We start from the raw sequence: 21017 nt of genomic DNA on the forward strand, positions 1-21017 counted from the left end.
AATATTATAAATATGCAAAATTACCACAAAGGCTCTATGAAAGAAGTTACTATCCACTTCCAGAGTTTGGGGGGGGGGGAGACTGATAAACAAAAGTATGCATAGTATGGTTTCATATATATATACATATACATATACATATATATATATATATATATATATATATATATATATATCTACAGCTTTGTAAAATGATGGACTCTAGTATACAGTGAGGAAGAGAGGGATATAGTTTAGAACTTAAAAATATCGTTTTTTTTTAAAAAGAAATGATCAGAGGAGCAGCTAGGTGGCGCAGTGAATAGAGAGCACTGGCCCTGGAGTCAGGAGTACCTGAGTTCAAATACAGCCTCAGACAATTAATAATTACCTAGCTCTGTGGCCTTGGGCAAGCCACTTAACCCCATTGCCTTGAAAAACTACAAAAAAAAAATGATCAGAAAAAAGTTTTTCAAAGATATATGTCTTTAATAAAACATTCATTTTAGAAAAAAAACATGAAAGGGATCTAATATAATTTAAAATATTGAAGAGAAAAAACATTTCCTCCTTTCAATTCTTTAATACTTCCATGGATTTTTATTCTTACATATTTCATAAAACTTGGAGTCAGGTCTTTCTCATTCCAAAGTTTTCTCTGAGTCTGTTGCCCACATTGCCTCTCAATTTCATGATATTTTTGAAACAATGAGCTAACCAATATTTGTATTTAAGTTTGTAAGAAATCTCTGACTGATTAAAAATCTAAATCATAATGTCTTGCTATAATAAGAACTAGGTAATTTGAAAACAAGATCTTGTAGAAGACCCTCACTTCTGTAGGAAATACCTCTTCCATTTGTACTCTGCCATGCACATCCTTCTGGGCACCTTGATGGCTCAGTGGATAAAATTCCAAACCTGGAGTCAGGAGGACATGAATTCCATATGACCTGAGACATTTCTAAGCTTTGTGAACCTGAGCAAATCAATTAACACTCTTTGTCTCAGTTTCTCCATTTGCAAAATGAGCTAGAGAATGAAATGGTCAACCACCACAATATTTCTGTTGCACACCATAAATCAATACAAGAACAAAAGGCACATTCTTGAGACAAACACTATTAATAAGTACACATTAACTGCTCATGCTTCATTTGGTATTAAATTATCATAAAGCTGTCAAACAAGATTACCTTAGCTATTGCATCTTTCACAAAATCATGATTTTTCTATGTTTTATAAAGAGACCTTTAAGGAGGCACCTATCAAACACTTGTTCTCTCAAAACAAATTTCAAAAAATACAATCAGCAAAATATGAATACAATGAGATCTTATTATAGTCATTTTGCCATCCCCAGTATTCTCTGAATATCAAAAGGAAATGCAACAAAGGTTAAAAATAGTTTTTTCTTAGCAGTCTACTTCCTATGATGAATGTCTTAGCTCATACTTAATACTATTTAGGGAAATGAGAGGTTCAGCAAATGCTGTGATATTAGGAATAGTGCCATCTATAATATTTAAAACCAAATTCAAAGTACATTTATTGAGAATCTACTATAGCATTGTGGTAGTTCCTAGGAGTGATAGAATATTTAGATAATATTTAAATTCAATATAAACTGGTGAATATTGTAGACATTAATATTTGCCATAAGTCAAACAAGGATGAGTAAGACATTTTATATGTCAAATTGAATTGTTTCCTTTGTACTGTGGAATTATTAGTTTGTAACTATGCTGTCTTTTTTTTTCTTTTCTTGAACAGAGCAGCATTGGTTCAAGGTGAAGTTTAAAATTTAGTGCTATTCATAAGATGCAGTCTTATAAATAGTTTTCTTAGCAAAGTGAATTAGCTGGAAGAGTAATTTGGGACTTTGGCTTCTCTTTCCAACTTGATAACTTTCCCAAAAGATCAAATAAGTAATTATGAGTTTATTTGAAAAGCTATCTTATAATTTGCTGTGAATGCCAAAATGATAGGGGATGAAAATCAAAATGTCATAATTCACTTGGCATATGTTCCATTTAAAAATATCTTAATATCAAAAAATAATACTACATCTGAAAATAAACATATAGAAAGAAAAATGCTATCTGACTAGAATAGATTTTGAGTTTTTTAGTCTTGGTGATGTACTTTGTGAATATAAAGACTAATAATTATGTTAAATTTAATTTTCATTCCTCCTTGATTTTAATTCATAGAACTGATTATAAATTCATCTTTATAAAAGGCATAGCAATAATATCTTTAATTATTCCTAAAAGATGCTAACATCCTCAAAATGATCTCATAATTATTTAACAGAGTATGGTATGTCAGAAGACACAACACAAAGAGAATTATTTAAATCTGATCCTTCCTTGTAGAATTATTATCCTAATGTGATTAAGACCTATACATACAAGATATATAGATGTGTAGATCAGAGACAAGACACTTATATATTAACAATAATATTTAAAAGAGACAGAAATGTATTGAAATTCTTTGCAATGTTGATATATTGATGAGTAGTGAATCCCACCTGTTAACACATCTGAGATCTTCAGAAAGAATCTTTTTCCTTTACTAACATTGGTAATATATTTGCACTTCTTTTCTAGCCTGTTTCAGTCATAGCACATCCTTTCCTCATCTCCCCCCCAATGGCATCCCTGACTAAGAGCATAAAAGGAAAAAAAGTATGCACATTCATATCTACCAGGTAGTCTTAAAATATTCCATAATTTTTAATTTTTCATAAATTCCAACTGTTTTTCTATAACCATTGTCCCAGTTAATTTTGGTTAGAATGACTATACTAAAGAGGAATATCTACTACATATCTTTTTTTTTTTAATAAATGATAATTTGAGAGAAAGGAAAAATCTTTTAAAGGTTCAAACAGGTAAATACTGCTACAATCAGTGAACTAAAAAGAACTGTCACTTTGAAATCAGAGGGTCTAAACACAAATCTCAGACATTTATTATTAGTTGTGATTTTGGATAATTCATTTTTGTTCTCCATAGTTTCTTAATCAGATGAATAGGTTCATTTCCAACTCTAATTCAATACTCCTTAAGAATAAAGACTGGAATTCTTCTTTGAGAGCAGAATACCAATTTGTTCTATTAATACAAATATGTCTTTACTTTCATAGGATGATAGAGAGAAGTGTGTAGGTTATTTAGTCCACTCCTTTCAGTTTTGAACACCTTAGGTATGAAAATGCTAAGTGATTTGCAAAAGGTCAGATCAGTCATAAAGGACTGAATGAAATTCAACCCAGTCTTTTAATTTCAAATCTGGCTATTTTTCTATTATTAGACCTCCAAACCAAACCCCTTAAGGAAAAATATGTCTCATTTATATAACTTTTCTTTATTTCTGGCTTGAGGATCAAGATCAGTTCCCCCTAGAGGCCAGTCAAATTATCTTTATATTACCCCCACAGTCCTTGGTATATAGTAGTGGCCTAGGTGAAAGTGAGTTAATTAAATGATTGCCACACCAGTATTGCAGAATATTGCCTTCTTTTAGGAAACAAGATACTTTGAATAGTCAACAAATAAGGGGACACCAATATCATTTGTTTCAACTAAATAGCTTCTAGACAAACAGTGTAATCAGATTGGTCCCACATCCCAGAAGTGAGGAAATTGAAAAATCTGTATATTTCTCATACCTATAAACATTCCAGAGTTATCCATTTATTAATTATGTACCAGTTGGTGAGAATGAGCTAGATAAATATTTCAAGAAAAACTGTCCTCAACCCTTATGCATTACTAGTATCTTAGGGAAATCAGTAGTGATCTCAGTTGACTTTATTGTTTGCATTTCCTAAATAATGTACTGTCCTTACTGTGTATGTTATAAGTGATCATTTTAAATAAGCATAAGTATTTCCAGACCTTCACATGTGAACAGAAGCTATTGATGACTGGTGTTCCTTATTAGTTTATCACATTCTGTCTTACAGCAAAAAAGAACAATGCAAATAATACTTCAAAAATACCTGTCTTACAGAAGGCCAAACTGGAGTCATGTTCCCATGTGATTTACTGTTCGACAAAGGGGAAAAATATAAAAGGATATAAATACGCCATCACCTGTGGGTGGCAGGCAATGTCATTTTTCAACTGCTGCCTTAGGGGAAAGGCGAGCTAGTATGAGAGGTATGGCAGAGTAACAGCATGCAGTTTAAGTAATTTCAATTCTGTCCCCTTCTGTGTTTCAATTTTGGAATTTCCCTTTCCTCTAAGCACTTCAAAATTAGCACTTCAACATAAACCGTTTCTCAGTTGGGAACACCAGTTTTTGCCTACAGTGAATGGTGTTTGCTGCAAAGAGTCCAACAAAAAGGCAAGTTCTTTTGTTTCTATCTCCTCTGTCAGTCAATGCAATTCCCTTTAAATATGTGGCTGACAAAGCAACAACTAAATGCAAAGGAAGTAAGCCACTTTCTCTTACCTATGTTGATCATTGGGTTTGAATTTTACCTAGACAAAAAATATTTCAACTACTGTAATTTGGGTGACAATTCAAATATTTACTACATTGATAATTTGTCCAGTTTAAAATATTTTTGCATAAATTTTTGCATAAATTAATTTGAAAAGAATTGCTACTTTATAAAACCACAAACTTCAGAATTGGAAGATTTCTTGGAGACCTTCCAAGTCAATCCCACCCAAAAAGATTGAATTTAACATACCATCTCAGACAAGGAATCTTCTACCCTCTACTTGAAGATATCCACTTAATTAGCTTTTCTTTTCTTTCCCATCATCCTCAAACTCAGACTTCAGGCAACAAATAACTGCTTTTATTGTTTGAAAATGCTGTCTTATTTTGAGGAGATAACTATTACACTGCAACTTTTATGTACACCTATTAGTTCTTTCCAAAGCGAGAGAGATGGAGGTGGGAAAGACAAGCCAAAAATGTCTGTATCTTCATTTTATGGCAATATTTTGTATTTAGTAATTATGGCGTCACAGTGGATAGCCTCTAAAATCTTTCCATGACCAAGTCTTTTTCCCTCAGGATAAACATGAATAGTTCCTTCATGAATCATTTTATCTTAATGCTTTTGAATTCTCTCATATTTCTGGATTTCTGAATTTGGACTTAGTCTAGTCCATACTCTATTGCTCTACTGATTCCAAAGTTAAGCATATATTTTCTAGATGGCGTCAGATAAATCTCTCTCCTCTTTCTCTGGTTTATATTTTCATAATGCCAGAAAGTATACTCCAACCCCAATATCTTTTTTCCTGTAATTGTAGGTTAACTATATTTCTTCCATCCTTTAATTTTTTAAAATAAGAAATGAAAACATTATATGTATATATGCAAATATATTTACCTGGCATTTCATTTTGGTTGTTCTCAAAATTCAAATAAATTCTCTTGAATTTGGTTATTCTTATAATGGCTTCATTTAGATCTAATTAGTGATATTTCTTGAAGTATAACTTTTGCATTACTATGGCATACATAGTCCAATAGGTTTCCCATTTTAATTCCATAGTGATTAAATTAATGTAATTTATAATAATCCCTTATATTAGGAAACCTTAACTTTTCATTTAAATGTAAAAATGAGATCCTGGCTTATTTTATATATCTCCTACTAACCTGAAAAATAGTTGAAAATGAGATCTTAACAAGCATCCATTGTTGGATACTAAGTTTGTATCATTTTCTATCTTGTCCAACTATAAATGAGTTATTTATCATAAAAATTAAGTGTGATATTAAATATATTTATCTTTCCATATTTATTATAGAATATGATTCCTATTTTTCCACACATTACAGGAAGAAGCTAATCTTGCAAGATGTAAGAAATATATTTACTGGATCATGCAAAAGCTTTTTTAAACCTCTGTGCATATTAAAAATGTTTACAAAGAGCTTGTTGTTGTTCAAATGGCTATTTGGAAGGTAATAAGTTCCACTTTTGTAGAAAATAGAAATCCAAAGGAGTCTATTCTCTTCTCAGAGTTAATAGGTATTACATGTGTATATCTATGGAAGAAGAGACCTCTTCTTAGTTGTCTGTGTCCTAGATACAAAATTACAAAATTGTACCTTTTCTATTAGCTTAGCTTTTCACTAGCCTAGTTAGAATCTAGATAGTAAAAATTGTTTTAATATGACAGAGACTGTACCATTATCCTGAGATTTCAATCATTTCAAATAAATTGAGTTGTAATACCAAAGAGGACTCTTTCTTTCTTAATCATCCTGATCAAAACTATAGGGGTTCTTTAGAGAATTGGAGGGACAAATTAAAGTTAGTAAAATGAACCATAAAAATATAAGCAACTATTTAGTAAAGTCAGGCAAATACAGCATAGACCAGTCTGGTATGGTATCAGGATTTCTTCAGATTTCCAACTTTCAGATGTTTAGACTATAAGAGCAAATGTTTGCAAGAGTAGTCAGGGTCCAGCATCCTTTCCTGACTTATCTACACTAAGTTGAACTTGGACATCATTTTTCCTTGAGAGAACTTAATGTCATTGCTTAGTGGAATGCTATTAATGGAGGATCTTTAACAAATCTAAAGCATTCAATCATACCCCAGCTTTCCATCCTTTTTCTTGTGAACTTACCTACTGAGTCAATATGTTATTAGAGAAGATCTCATTGTTTCTATGAAACAATTTCCTGAACAGTTCTCTCTGGGTGTCAATGGTAATCTACACAAATTCTGATTTATGTGAGTTTATATATATGTGTGTGTGTGTATGTGTGTGTGTGTGTGTGTGTACATATATATATATATATATATAAATCAACTTTGCTAAAGTTATTATTTTATTTATATTTTATTTGACTAGCATTTTTCTGTCATTTTTGTTGATAATCAGGGTGACTTGCACAGGGTCATACATTTAGTAATTGTCTGTGATCAGATTTAAACTCAGGTGCTCCTGACTCTACCACCTAACTGCCCTACAGGTTTTCTTTGTAAACTATCATATCATCTACAAAAACAAACAAGTATAATTCCATTTACTTTTTGCTTATATTCATTCCCTGCATTTCTTTTTATTTTCTTATCCCTGTAGCTAATATTTTTCACATTGTACAAAATAACAATACTTTATTGGAAAGACTTCTAGTTTTTTCCTCCTGGTATGTAATCACACCATCCACACATGGAACTATTGATTAGTACAAATGAAGAAATTTTGAATGTTGTGGATAAGTTCCTTTACCTTGACACTATACTTTACAGAGATGAACTTATAGATAATGAAGTTGACACTCAAATTGCTAGAACTAGTTCAGAGTTTTGTAAGCTCCAAAAGAAAGTGTGCAAGAAAAGAAGTATTAAACTGCATATCAAGCTGAAGGTCGAGAGCCCTTGTGCTGACTTCCTTATTATATGTCTATGAAACCTAGAATGGCTACCAGTTCCATTCCAGAAAATAAAACTGCTATCCTTTGAATTGTCTTGGGAAAATTCTGAAGAATACCTGGCAAGATAAAATCTCCAACACTGAGGTCCTTTCTTGAGTAAACTGCCAAAAAATTCAAACTCTGTTACAGACAGTGCAGCTGTCAACGTAACTAAATTTGAATTACATTTACCTGAAAGTCTATATTTTATGTAAAATTTGCACAAGGCAAGTGGTCACACAGAGGTTATTTTTGAGTTTTCTCTAAAGAACTTCAGTATTGATTGTGAGACATGGAAGACATTGTCACAGGACCACCCAGCATGGTATGCCTGAAAGGAGTCACTGTGTTCCTTGAACAAAGCAGAATCACAATAGCTCAAGGGAAACTTGAGATTCACAGATCTAGAGACAACCCCATCCTTATTTGTGCCCAATCTGTGGTAGTTCTAAGTGCAGTTCAGTATAAAATTAGGTTAACTCACTATACCTTGACCCCAACAACATGTTATCATTCTACCTCTTTGAGTACAAAGGACAAAGAACATTTTTTAAAAATAATTTTGGCCTTTGGTTTTATAAAGATATCAATTACCATACTAAGGAAATATATGCTTATTTCTATATTTCCTAGTGTTTTTAAGAGAAATGGGTGTTCTGTTTGATCAAAAGATTTTTCTGCATTTCAATATAATCATGTGATAAGTGTTTTATTATTAATCATTGTCATTTACTAACCATTTATTGAGTACTTAACAGGTGTCAAACATTCAGCCAAACACTAGGAACACTAATAAAGAAATAAAGATAGTTTCTGTTTCAAAGATCTTATATTCTATTGAGGGGAAGACACAAAAGGAAGCTGAAGGGAGTTTGTCTTTGATAAACTTTGGCTTATGGGCTGAGCCCCCTCTTAAATGGTGGATCTTTGGCTAGCTCCTTAAGTGGAAGGAGCTGTCCATTCAGAGGGAAGAGACCATAGGGACAAAAGAGATTTCCATTGTATGAATTTCAGGTTTTTATGATGAAGAAGAGCTTAAACTTAGCAGATGAAGTTCAGAATACAATCTAGTGAGGAATGAGAAATGACTGGACTGAGTATACTCCATCAATGTAGGTTTTAATATGGTCTGAATTGAACAATTTATCCATCTTTCCTTTCTACAACCTTCCTCTCCATCAACATAGAAGATGTAATTAGGCATGGAGTATAGCAAACTTAGAAAAAACAATTCTGATGGAATATAGAGTAAATGTGAAAGTCACAAGTGTTCACATCTGGGTGACACAGAAGTGATGCATTTTTTGTCTATTTCTGAAAGTTTGAATGGTATATCCTGGACATTAGGTTGACCCAGTTATCTTGCTAGTTAATGGTACCAGTAAAGTTATTACAAGGTTCAAATTTAGCAGTCTATTTACTCTTAGGACTCTGTTGGTTGATAACCTATGAAAAGGTAAATCTTTATTTAGCTAACCGAGATTGATGCAGTTCAGAAAAATGAGATAAATGGGGGATCTGTATCAGAGGTAATCTGAGAGAAAATATCTATTGATATATAATTTTTATATTAAAGTGACTTTAGAAAGCCCCAAGGAATTATTCATTTTTTCCACATACCCATAACATATCATATAATAGAAATATATTCCTATTGTTTAACTTTGAATTAAAATGGATAACAATCAAAATTCTGAGTCACTATATTCTTTCTTTTTGATAGTCAATAACGAGTATTAAAACTATAACAGGATTAAAACTTTGAAGATCTAATGGAATAAAAAGAAAACTCTAACAGAGACAGCCTTGTTTTAGGTTTCTTTGATCAATAGCAAGCAAAGCAATAAAAAAAGAGACATACACTAGCCAAACAAATTCACCACCACAAATTCATTAAAGAGATTCAAATTGAGAAGGGGGTCATCAAAGTTATCAATACCTAATTATTATACATAATGCTTGTGTTTGCTGATTATTGCATGAACCCTAAGATATTTGTAGAGCTTCATAGATCCCTAATTATTCCAAAGTGCTTGATCTAGGTATTCACATAGTAAAAACCAAATGGAACAACTGTTCGCCAGATTATAAAGTGTGGTTTCTTTTCCATCAGACCGACCCCCCCCCCCCAACCATGGGCCATGAGCTGGGTCCAAAACTGAACAATAAGATGGAGAAAAGACTAAATTACCTTTAGGCAAAGCAAAGTTCTTTCAAAATTAATCAACTTCTCTCTGAAACCAAAGTCTATTTTCTTATAACTGCATTCTTCCTCTGCTATTGTAATACTCTCTGAGATAAAATATTATGATCTCCAAAAAAATTGAAACTGATAATCATCCAAAAGGCAATAGAAAAACTGTATGGTTCTCCTGAACAACCTGTGACATATTACAAAATAGTAATTGTGGAGCAAAAAACAAGTGTTTTACAGGATGTCATCAAAGAAATGTATGCTAGAAAAAGGGCAGCTAAGTGGTTCAGTAGATAGACTATCATACCTGGAATCAGGAAGACTTATCTTCCTGAATTTACATCTAGGTTCAAACACTTTCTAGCTATGTGACCTTGGAACATAACCCTGTTTCCTTCAGTTTCCTCATCTGTGAAATGAGCTGGAGAAAGAAATGGCAAAATACTTCAATATCGTTACTAAGGAAACCCCAAATGGAATCATGAAGAATCAGGTCCTTCTGAAATAACTGAGCCTCAACATATTACAAAAACAAGATAGGTTAGTGATGTGAAAAGACAAGAGACAATGTATGGAGAAGTGCTGACAGACTAGCATTGTGAACTTGTTGCCAGCATATGGGAATTCATAAACAATAACCATACAAACTTGGCTGAGAGAGAGTTAGACCATGATCTACTTTGGTGGAATTTACCCATTGAAAAGATCACAGATCTATTTGAATATCTGAATTATGTTCAAATAAGGAATATTTAAGTCTTCACTTTCCAATTTAATTATTGTCTTCATAAGAAGAATTAAATTGGGCTGCATTTCGGAAGCAACTGAGTCCTTCTTATTCAGGACTGCTTCTAGCCATCTGTTTGAAATGATTTTCAACATCTGTTATTAGGAAGCAATATTGCCTTTTGTCTACTTGATGCAGGTAATATTTGAAAACTATAAAAGCAGTACAGAATTGGAGTAAGCTATAAAACTCAAAAGGAATCAGTCTTTATAAAGATATTTGAAAGCTTCAGGATTAGTAAAGTTTATAGCACATCCTTCTTATTTCTTCCAAGGAGATTGAAGATAATTTTTTCAAATATATCTCATGAGTTAAAACATGAATATTTGGAAAAAAGAATTGTGATCTATAACTGAACTTATAATCATTATAGAAAGTTTAAAGGAAAGGTTAACATTGGACTAGTGAAGATTTGATGTCTTTTATAAGGTTTAAACATGAACTAAAATTGAGAAAATAAATAAGTAAATCTGTATATTCAAACTCCTATTCATATATCCAACTCTATATCTTTTAGATTGATGCTACACTGAAATTAAACATGATTTCCTTTAGCACATATCTTTTATTGTTCCAAATTAAAAAGGGGTTTTTTTGTTATATTTTTGGTAATTAGCCTAATCAAGATAGTTAACTTTCAATTAATGGACACCAAACAAAAAATAAAAGCTTTTAATTTATTTTTTAGGGGGGTAGTGTTTACAAGGTAATGGGGTTAAGTGACTTGCACATGGTCACACAGCTAAGTAAGTATTACAAGTGTCTGAGGTCACATTTGAACTCAGTTCTTCCTGACTCCAGGACCACTGCACTACCTAACTGCCCCTAAAAGCTTTTAACTTTTAACTGATGGATGACAAACAAAAAATGTTTTATAATTTTTCCAAGAAAGAAAGGGGTGGAGGGAAGGTTTGTGTCTGTTTTAAAACAAGAGAATAGACTTTTAGCATCTAATAAATTAATTTATTCATAATACATTGTATGTAGTTCAAAAAAATAGTCACATTCTCAAGCAGATTAGTTACAATTTTTTAGACATTTTAAAAAGTTGTCTGTATTCTTACCACTAGTATTGTTTCTTTCAACTGAAATTTTATTATTTTTTCCAATTATATACAAAGGTAGTTTTCAACATAGATTTGAAAATTATGAGGGCAGTTAGGTGGCACAGTGGATAGAACATGGCCCTGAAGTCAAGAGGACCTGAGTTCAAATTTGGCCTCAGACACTTAATAATTACCTAGCTGTGTGACACTTAACCTCATTGCTCTGCCCCCCCCAAAAATGAAAAAAACCAAAACTTTAGGAGATTCATATTTTTGTACTACCCTCCCTCTCCTTCCCACTCCTCATGACAGTGAACAATCTGATAAAAGATGTACATGTATAATTGCGTTTAACATATATCCATATTAGTCCTGTTGTGAAAGAGGAATTAGAACTAAAGGAAAAAGGGTTCAAATCTGGTCTCAGACATTTAATAATTACCTAGGTGTGTGGCCTTGGGCAAGCCACTTAACCCCATTTGCCTTGTAAAAACACCTAAAAAAAACTAAAGGGAAAGAAAGGAAAACATAAATGAAGTTTTAAAAAAGTAAGCATCCTACTACTATTACTTACTATTACTATTTTAACTGCTCACTAGATTAAAAATTTAGGTTATGGTTTCATTGTCTTTATTTATTGCATTATGAATTCTCACAACCTAAAAAAATCATATTTATATGAACACAATTTCAGAAGCAATGCAAAATTAATTCTATTTTCCATGTAATAGCTTAAGTGTGAAAAAATACATCGCCACTAAGTTGGTCACTCAGTAATCAGCTCTTTGACCATGAAATCAAGAAAAATGTAAAAGATTCTCAGTGCTACCTGGTTACCTTCTTCTTTGATAGTGAGGGTGGCAGAGAACACAGAAAAAGAAGTAAGCTGATACTAAGAATTATACTGTTCAAAAACAATAGAAGAAAAGGAAAGAATTTGTCACTAAATTGAAGGATAGCTTTCGGTATTCCTTGAAGAGGGAAATAAGTGAATTGATGGAGTTAGTTTCTTGTATAGAGTCAAAGACAACAAGAACTATTTTTGTAGACCATTTGTTATTTTGTATTGCAGTGCTTATGATCACTATTTGCAAGAACAGTAGCATAAAGACATGGCAGTATTTATTGTACAACATAAAAAAGTAGAGAAAATGCTTCAAAAAACCCATGATTTTAAGAGCATCTAAATTAAATAAACCTACACTTTGAGTCTCAGTAACTGTCTTCTACAGGTAGGGAAAGGTGAGGATGTGGAGAAATAAATTGAAAAAGAAGGGACAAGATTAAAGAATAAGAGAAGGCAAAGATTTATAAATTACATAGAAGCCACAAGTAACTGATACAAGATTAAGAAATGAATCAGGGGCAGCTAGGTGGCACAGTGGATAGAGCACTGGCCTTGGAGTCAGGAGTACCTGAGTTCAAATCCAGCCTCAGACACTTAATAATTACCTAGCTGTGTGGCCTTGGGCAAGCCACTTAACCCCATTGCCTTGCAAAAACTTAAAAAAAAAAGAAAAGAATCAGGGGGTAGCTAGGTGGCTCAGTGGATGGTGCAGTAGTCGTGGAGTCAGGAGGACCAGAATTCAAATCTGACCTCGGACATTTAATAATTGGCTAGCTGTGTGACCTTGGGCAAGACACTTAACCCCATTGCCCTGCAAAAACAACAACTACAACAAAGAAATGAATAATCAGGGGATCTGGAAACAGCAAGAGTGTGTTTGTGTGTGTGTGTGTGTGTGTGTGTGTGTGTGTGTGTGTTTGTGTGTGTCTGTGTGTTTGTGAGAGAGAGACAGAGACAGAGACAGAGAGAGACAGAGAGAGACAGAGAGAATGACAGAGATAGAGACAGTGACAGATAAAGATGTATAACCAATGTGAAAATGATTTTTGAATCAGTATCTATATACAATTTGGTTACTCATTTGATAATAAATCAAAACTAAAAGATAGCAGAGCTAATGATAAGAAAAACACTGCCTTCAATTAAGACAATGTATACCTAATCTATTCAAACTTTTACTGATTATGAAAATAGGTAACAAATATTAGAAAGGCATCTATATAGCATAATAATTAAATGCAAGAATTAACTGATGTAAATTAACTGTCCTAGCAATAAGCAAAAGAACCTAAAAATACCTTTGTCAGCAAATGACTTTCTTGCCAAATGGAAGAAAAATAGCTGCCAAGTCCAATGCCAGTTTGGCATAAAAACTTGTAAAGAATTTTATGACAAAGGATAATAACAAATTATGGGCAAACTCATCAAGAAATGTGCTGAGGATAAATGAACCTGAGAATAAAAATAGGAGACTAATTAATCAGTAAAAATATATGAAATACCTACTATAGGCTGGACACTAAACAAAATGGTGTAAATAAAAAGATAAAGAAGAAAGAGTCCATGCTGTATTCTATATGGAGAAAAAAAATTCACAATGAAAATATATACAAAATATGTATAAAACAAATATTAGATAATTTTAGTGAAAAGTACTAGCATGAAGGAGGAGAAGAGATGAGTTCCAGAAATGCTTCTTGTGGGACATGGGATTTTAGCTAAGAAAGAAGGTAACTGGAGATTCTAAAATGAGAGAAGAATCATGGAAAAGATCTCCAAAATTTTTTATAGCAAGGAATGTGGGTTCTAATCTCACAAATCCTATAGAAAACTTTTATTAAGTTTTTTTTTTCAGTTGGTTTCATTTATTTCCAACTCTTTGTGAGTTAGGGTTTTCTTGCAGATACTGGAGTGGTTTGCCATTTTCTTCTCCAGTACATTTTACAGATACAGAAACTGAGGCAGACATAATTACATGACTTGCCCAGGGTCACACATCTAGTAATTGTTGTAAGTCAGATTTGGACTCAAGAAGATGAATCTTTCTGATTCAAGGCCTGGCACTCTACCCACTGAATAGAAATGATAATTAGACCAATCTTTTTCTGTTTTTTTAATTGACTATTTTATTTATTTTTCCAAGTACATGTAATGGTGGATTTGTTTTTTTAATTGATGTTTTATTTTTCCAAATACATGTTATGAAAGTTTTTCAGCATTCATCCATATGATTATGCATATTTTTAAGTTAAAAAATTTACTTCTACCGTCCCTTCCCACCCTCCTCCCCCTCGGCAGCAGTCTGGTTAATATTTTACATACACTTTTATGTTAAGCATGTTTACAGAGTAATTTTTGGTATAAGGAATTAGGATTAAAGGAAAGAAACACATAAAAGATTTTTTTAGTACTTTAAGCAAATTTTTTTTTGGTAAGGCAATGTGGTTAAATGACTTGTCCAAGGTCATATAGCTGGGTAATTATTAAGTGTCTGAGGCCAGATTTGAACTCAGGTCCTCCTGAATCCAGAGGCATGTTCTATCTACTGTACCACCTAGCTACCCCTAAGAGATATTTTTTTTAAAAAAATGAATGTAGTGTTCATCAGATTCTGAAGGAGTTTTTGTTTTGTTTTGTTTTTTCTTCCTCTGGATAGCATTGTCGATAGCTGGTCCAATAAGATTGTCCTATCTTCCTGAACTGCTGAGAGAAGTTGCTTCCATCAGGGTTAATCATCTCACAGTGTTGTTGATGATGTGTACATTCTTCTCCTGGTTGTACTCCCTTTGCTCAGCATCAGTTCTTTTATTTCCTTCCATCCTTCTCAAGAGTCCAACCATGTGTATTAATGTCCCATTCCAACATTGATCATTTTCTTTTTTTAGTTCTATTGGTCAATCCAATAGCTATGAGGTGGTACCTCAGAGTTGTTTTAATTTGCATTTCTCTAATTAATGATGATTTAAACATTTTTTCATATGACAATAGATAGCTTTAATTTATTCAACTAAGAATTGCCTTTTCATATCCTTTGACCATTTACCAATTGGGGAATGTCTCATATTTTTATAAATTTGATTCAATTCTTTATATATTTTAAAAGTGAGTCCTGTGTCAGAAAACTAGTGTAAAAAATTGTTTCCCAGCTTACTACATTCCTCACTTAATCACATTGCCTTACAAATTGTTTAAAAGTGTTAAAAAAATATTTTATGTATTTCTTTCCCTTAAGCCTAATTCCTTATACCAAAAATTACTCTGTAAATATGCTTCACATAAATGACTTGCCTAATGTCACACAGCTAGGTAATTATTAAATATCTGAGGTCAAATTTGAACTCAGGTTCTCCTGACTCCAGGGCCAGTGCTCTATCCACTTGGCCACCTAGCTGCAGCCCCCATTGACTTATAATATCACCTATACCCATTTTGATTTTATAGGATGTGAGATATTGATAAATATATAGTTTCTGTCAAACTATCTTCCAGTTTTCCCAGAAGACTTTATTATAAAGTTCTTATCTCAGAAGCTGGAATCTTTGCAAATAGTATCATTGTTATTCTTAGAGGACCCTAGAAAATCATCCAAAAAACTACTTGAAATAATTAGCAACTTTAGCAAATTTGTAGGATATAAATAAACATATAAACCATCAGCATTTCTATATAGGATAGTGATGTACTCTAGTCATTCCAGATGATATGAATTACTAGCAAGATGTAACAAGAGGTAGAAAGAGAAATTCCATTTAAAGTAACTATAGAGAACACTTGAGAGTCTACCTGCCAAGGTAGACTCAGAAACTATATGAAAACAACTATAAAACACTTTTTGCATAAATAAAATCATATCTAAATTACTGGGCAAATGTCAGTTTCTTATGATAGGCCAAGTTAATATAATAAAAATTATCATTCTATGTAATTTAAATTACTTATTCAGTGCTATACCAATCAAACTTCCTAAAACTTACTTTACTGATTTAAAAAAAATGGCAACTAAATTCATATGGAGGGGAAAAAAGGTCAAGAAGATTAAAGGAATTAATGGAAAAAAATGCAAAGGAAGGTAGACTAGCTATACCAGATCTAAAATTATATTATAAACCATCATTCATCAAAATTGCTACTGGCTAAGAAATAAGAGTAGTGGATTGGAGGAATAGATTAGGTACAAAAGAAACAGTAATAAATTAAAATAATGATCAGCTATTTGACAAAATACATCTTCTAGAAAAATTACATTTCTGTGAATGTAGAGAGATTGACTCAGATGATTTCTTATGGATGAGAAAATACCAAAGGTATCTCAAATCTCATTGAACACAAAAGATTCAATCCAGAACTTATTTGTTGACCTGTATGTCTACTTTCCTATCAAATTTTAAAAGAATGATCTCCATGTGTATCTTTCTCAAAGTAGTATTCCACAGTGAACCATATCTTTACTATCACAAAGTTTATTGGAACAGAAGACACCATCATACTAATTATATTTTTAAATGATTCAGGAAAACAACTCACATATTTAAAGACTCTCATGTTACCAGTTCCTTTTTTCCCCATCCATATACTAATATAATTCATGATTTCTTGAAAGATATAACAACTTTTATAATGGCTCTTTGATCATAAATGTCAGTTAAAGTTTTAAGCAGTGAGATGCATGCTCACCAAAGGTATTTACAATTGTGATAAAGGAAATCCAGCAAAGAATTTAAGTTAAAGAGGAATTTTCTAAGGATAGTGATTCCAAATGATATGTCATTCCACTCTAGTCATTCCAAATGATATGACTTCCTTAAAGAGATCTACAGCTACTTAAAATAGTTTGAAATTACCTTTTAGTCAGACAAAGCCAAGTGAATAATAAATGAATTTTATTCAGATTATGACAAATAATTGGATAGTTGTAATAAGATACTAGATTCCCTTTCCTGATATACACAGAGTAGTTCATTTCAGTAGACAGTCTAATTCAATATCTTAAAAGGTATTGAAACCATCTTGGGTTCTTAATTTGCTTAGATTTAGGCTACCGGCATCACTTCCTGATCACTTAAGGATTAAAAAAAAACTCAAGGAACACCAATCTTTTATTGAAGCTTGGCTAACAAACCACCATGAACATCTCACAGAGATGAGCCACACTCAGGTAAAAGCAATGGTGCTATCCTTGATTGTATGTTATTGTTTAATATTCCATATATTTAATTATATTCTTCAAATAACTGAAAAATCATTGAAAATTTATTACAAGTCAATTGAAAGGCACATGGTAGTTTGTGAACCTGCTAAAAATAATAAGGTTTTTTAAAGAATAAAACATTGTTATCAGAAAAATATGATCTTTTTATCTTCATCTCTTTTTAGATGAACCAATGTGATAAAAAAGGATAGTACCAATATCGACCAGGACTCCTCCTTTCTATCTTAAAATGACTTAAAAATCAAAAAGGGGACAAAGCCAAGAATTAAATGACCTAGAGATAGAAGAGGGCTAAAATTTTTCCCTACTTTATGAAATTTTCTGATAATTTCTGGTTGTGCTGTCCTCATTTGGGGAATTAAAATTCATACACACATAGTCAGTGTCCCTCCTCCTACTTAGTGGATTTCTGAAAACCAGATGAATCTCCAGACTCATCAGATTTATTTCAACATGGATATGAGTATGTGTGTGCGTGTGTGGGAGGGTCATAGTCTGTAAAAGTGAAGCGCTACTATATCCTTGTTGAATATCCAAGCTATCTTAAAGTTAAGTTAGCCTCTTTATATTAAATTTTCATTGATTTTTGAGGGCCTCATTTTGTACCAAAATTGAACTGAACTAATAGGATGCCAGCATCAGGCTGATCCTAATAACATGTCAATTGGCAAAACTAAGGAATAACAAGCTAGGAATGTTCCACTGGTACTCTCATAATTACCATGAGAAAGAAAGGAAGGCATGTCCAGAACATTGAGTAGACTCCTTAAAATAAAGGCCATGGACAAGAGACACACATAATTGGAAGGGAATCCAAGTTTAAAATAAAGGCCATGGACAAGAGACACACATAATTGGAAGGCAATCCAAGTTGATGAGATTGTAAACTCAATTTGTGATATTAGTATAAAATTATTTCCTTAAAAATTAGAAATGGAATTTTCTACATTTTCCAGTATTTCAGGCTATCTATGGAAGTGCTTCTTATTACTCATTACTCTTATTACTTTGATTTACAGGTAAACATTACTGATTGAAACTGACTTTACCCACATTACATTCTTTTGGGGGGGGTAAGAGTAAGGGACTTGTCCATAGGCAATATTTTTATAGCAGTAGATTTCAAGAAGTAATAATGGGACATATTAAAACATGATTACCTGGAGTGGAGTAAGGAAAGCCCCACTGGAGAAAAGGCATCTCCATGTTGGGACAATGCCCCTGAGGTGGGTTGCAAACTTAATAACAGTGCAACATACATCAGGAAGAAAAGGAAAATGATTTCTCAACAAGCCTATAACTAATCAAAGGTCTTAATGGAAGAAGTTAATCTTTTATATATTTTGTGACTAACAAAGTGTTTAGTTTTCTGACTGAGAGATTTGGAAATAAACCTGATATACATTATGTCTGTGTATATATATGCTAATTTATTTATAGTCCTATATAAGAACAATCTGGCTAACATTTTCTTCACGTTAAAGTATCTGTTCCATCTGGCAAAATGGGACTGAGTACTTATTTTCTTCTTTTGTAGATCAGATATTGTAAGCCAATGCAAAGAAGTGAAAATCAGTCAAACTAAATACACTCAACTTTTGCTTTTTTTTCTTATGACTTCTTGAATTTGTAGTTCATACTGCTAGAAATCCCTGGTAGTTATGGCTTATGGAAATGGTGATACCAAGTTGGCATGCTGGTACTTTGTTAAAGGGCAGATAATATCACACTGGAGATCCTTTATTATTTTGTGTTCTGGGTTAATAATGAAATAGTTCTGCTGTAGATGATACCTTCATCTAAAGAGCTGTGATTTCATGAGTGAGGATTCACTTCCCACTAGTCTTCACAAATTATAGCTAAATTTCATGTCTTATTGCCCATATCCTGGTGATATGTGCCACCTAAGCTGGTGGTCTGATGACAGACCCACAGTCCATCATTGAAATCATACTCAAGGGGCAGTTAGGTGGTGCAGTGGATAAAGCACTGGCCCTGGAGTCAGGAGTACCTGGGTTAAAATCTGGTCTCAGATACTTAATAATTATCTAGCTGTGTGGCCTTGGGCAAGCCACTTAACCCCATTTGCCTTGCAAAAACCTAAAAAAAAAAAAAGAAACCATACTCAAATTCTTTATGCCTTGGAAGAACATATAGAACTTTTACTCTTCTAAAATAACTTCCAAACAACTTAGAATCATCTCTGGATAAAGATTTGTGGACTTAATTTATCTTTCATTTCACTTAGCCTGTAAATGGTTTTCTTGAGTGGCAAGTCAGTTTCTACACTACAACATGAAAAAAAATCACACACAAAGTATATCTTGAGTCAGATTTATTGAGATTAAATTCTGGGTGAAATTGATTGGTCATTGGTTAAAAAATGGATTTCCAGCCATATAGTTATTGATGATATCCAATGTGTTTACAATTGGTCATATTCGTTCATGCCCATAGGAGTATGGTTTTGGACCCACTGCTAATCTCCTCAATTTAAGCACTAACAGTTATGACACAATTTTTGAAAAACAGAGTATTTCAAAATTAGATCTTTGGATTTTTAAAATTCAATATATTTCATCTTCTTGTGTGACTATGGGCTATCTATCAGTTTTCCCTAATCCCAAGATCATATGGGATTCATGAGATCATAGGCAAAACTTAGAATTCCTTGCATCTGTGGATCTGTGAAAATATATGTCAAAGTTAGGGATTAAAGAAGAAAGGGAAAATAAGTATAAGAATGAGAAATTTCAAATGGATACTTAATTTATAAACTCATAGTTTATAAAACAACTGAAACAAGGATCAGTTCTGTCTTCTGAATTCTGGAACAGTGATGAGTAAAAATGCCCATATACACATGAAGAAACTAGCATATAAATAAATATATAAGTATTCATTTATGTATTTTATTTAAAATATATGTATATATATATATGGGTATGTATTTATAAACACAAATAAATTCACAGATTTACATGCTCAGAGACATACCATACACACACACACACACACACACACACACAGATATATATATATATATATATATATATATATATATATATATATATATATATATATACATTCCAATTTAAGGTTTTATAACTAAAAATGTATAGAAAATAAAATATATATTTAGAAAATAAAAAAAATCATTGAGAAAAATAGCAATAAATCTCATTTACTTTTTGTCTTAGGTCAGAGGATTCACATCAGAATGGGGCCTTAGAGATGAAGAATGAAAAAAAAAGCATTTATTCAATTTTATAGCAAGTATTAGATAAGCATTGGTTATACAAAAACAAAGATAATTCTTGCCATGAAGGAGCCTATATTCTAATAGCAAAATTTGAGGTGGGGAGAAAAGGGAAACATTTATTGAATATCAATTATGGGTGCTCAGTTTTAAGAAACTTTACCAGTATTATCCCATTTAATACTTACAACCACCTTGTGGGATAGGTTATATTATGATCCCTATTTCAGAGTTAAACCTAAGGCAGATACATCTTAAACAGCTTGTCCAGAATTCACATCTA

The 21017-nt window shown here is 32.3% G+C and overlaps 1 protein-coding gene and 2 long non-coding RNA genes across 11 annotated transcripts in view; 2 read left to right on the top strand and 1 right to left on the bottom strand.

Annotated features, from left to right (window-relative positions):
* Positions 1-5241, top strand: part of LOC141491199 (uncharacterized) — a 52615-nt gene extending 47374 nt beyond the window's left edge. For 2 of the 6 annotated variants that reach the window (XR_012469517.1, XR_012469515.1), the window contains 3 exons: positions 2595-2695; positions 3956-4151; positions 4239-5241. This is a non-coding gene — a long non-coding RNA (uncharacterized LOC141491199). The remainder of the gene's footprint in view (positions 1-2594; positions 2696-3955; positions 4152-4238) is intronic. The other 4 variants (XR_012469516.1, XR_012469518.1, XR_012469519.1 and 1 more) reach the window with 3 other exon arrangements.
* GPC5 (glypican 5) overlaps positions 1-21017 on the top strand; it is a 2040883-nt gene that overhangs the window by 1729712 nt on the left and 290154 nt on the right. The gene's annotated exons all lie outside the window — the stretch shown is intronic.
* LOC141491201 (uncharacterized) overlaps positions 1-21017 on the bottom strand; it is a 127393-nt gene that overhangs the window by 99941 nt on the left and 6435 nt on the right. The gene's annotated exons all lie outside the window — the stretch shown is intronic.

The sequence above is a fragment of the Macrotis lagotis genome, chromosome 6 (assembly GCF_037893015.1).
Source record: "Macrotis lagotis isolate mMagLag1 chromosome 6, bilby.v1.9.chrom.fasta, whole genome shotgun sequence".
In the NCBI taxonomy this organism is placed as follows: domain Eukaryota; kingdom Metazoa; phylum Chordata; class Mammalia; order Peramelemorphia; family Peramelidae; genus Macrotis; species Macrotis lagotis.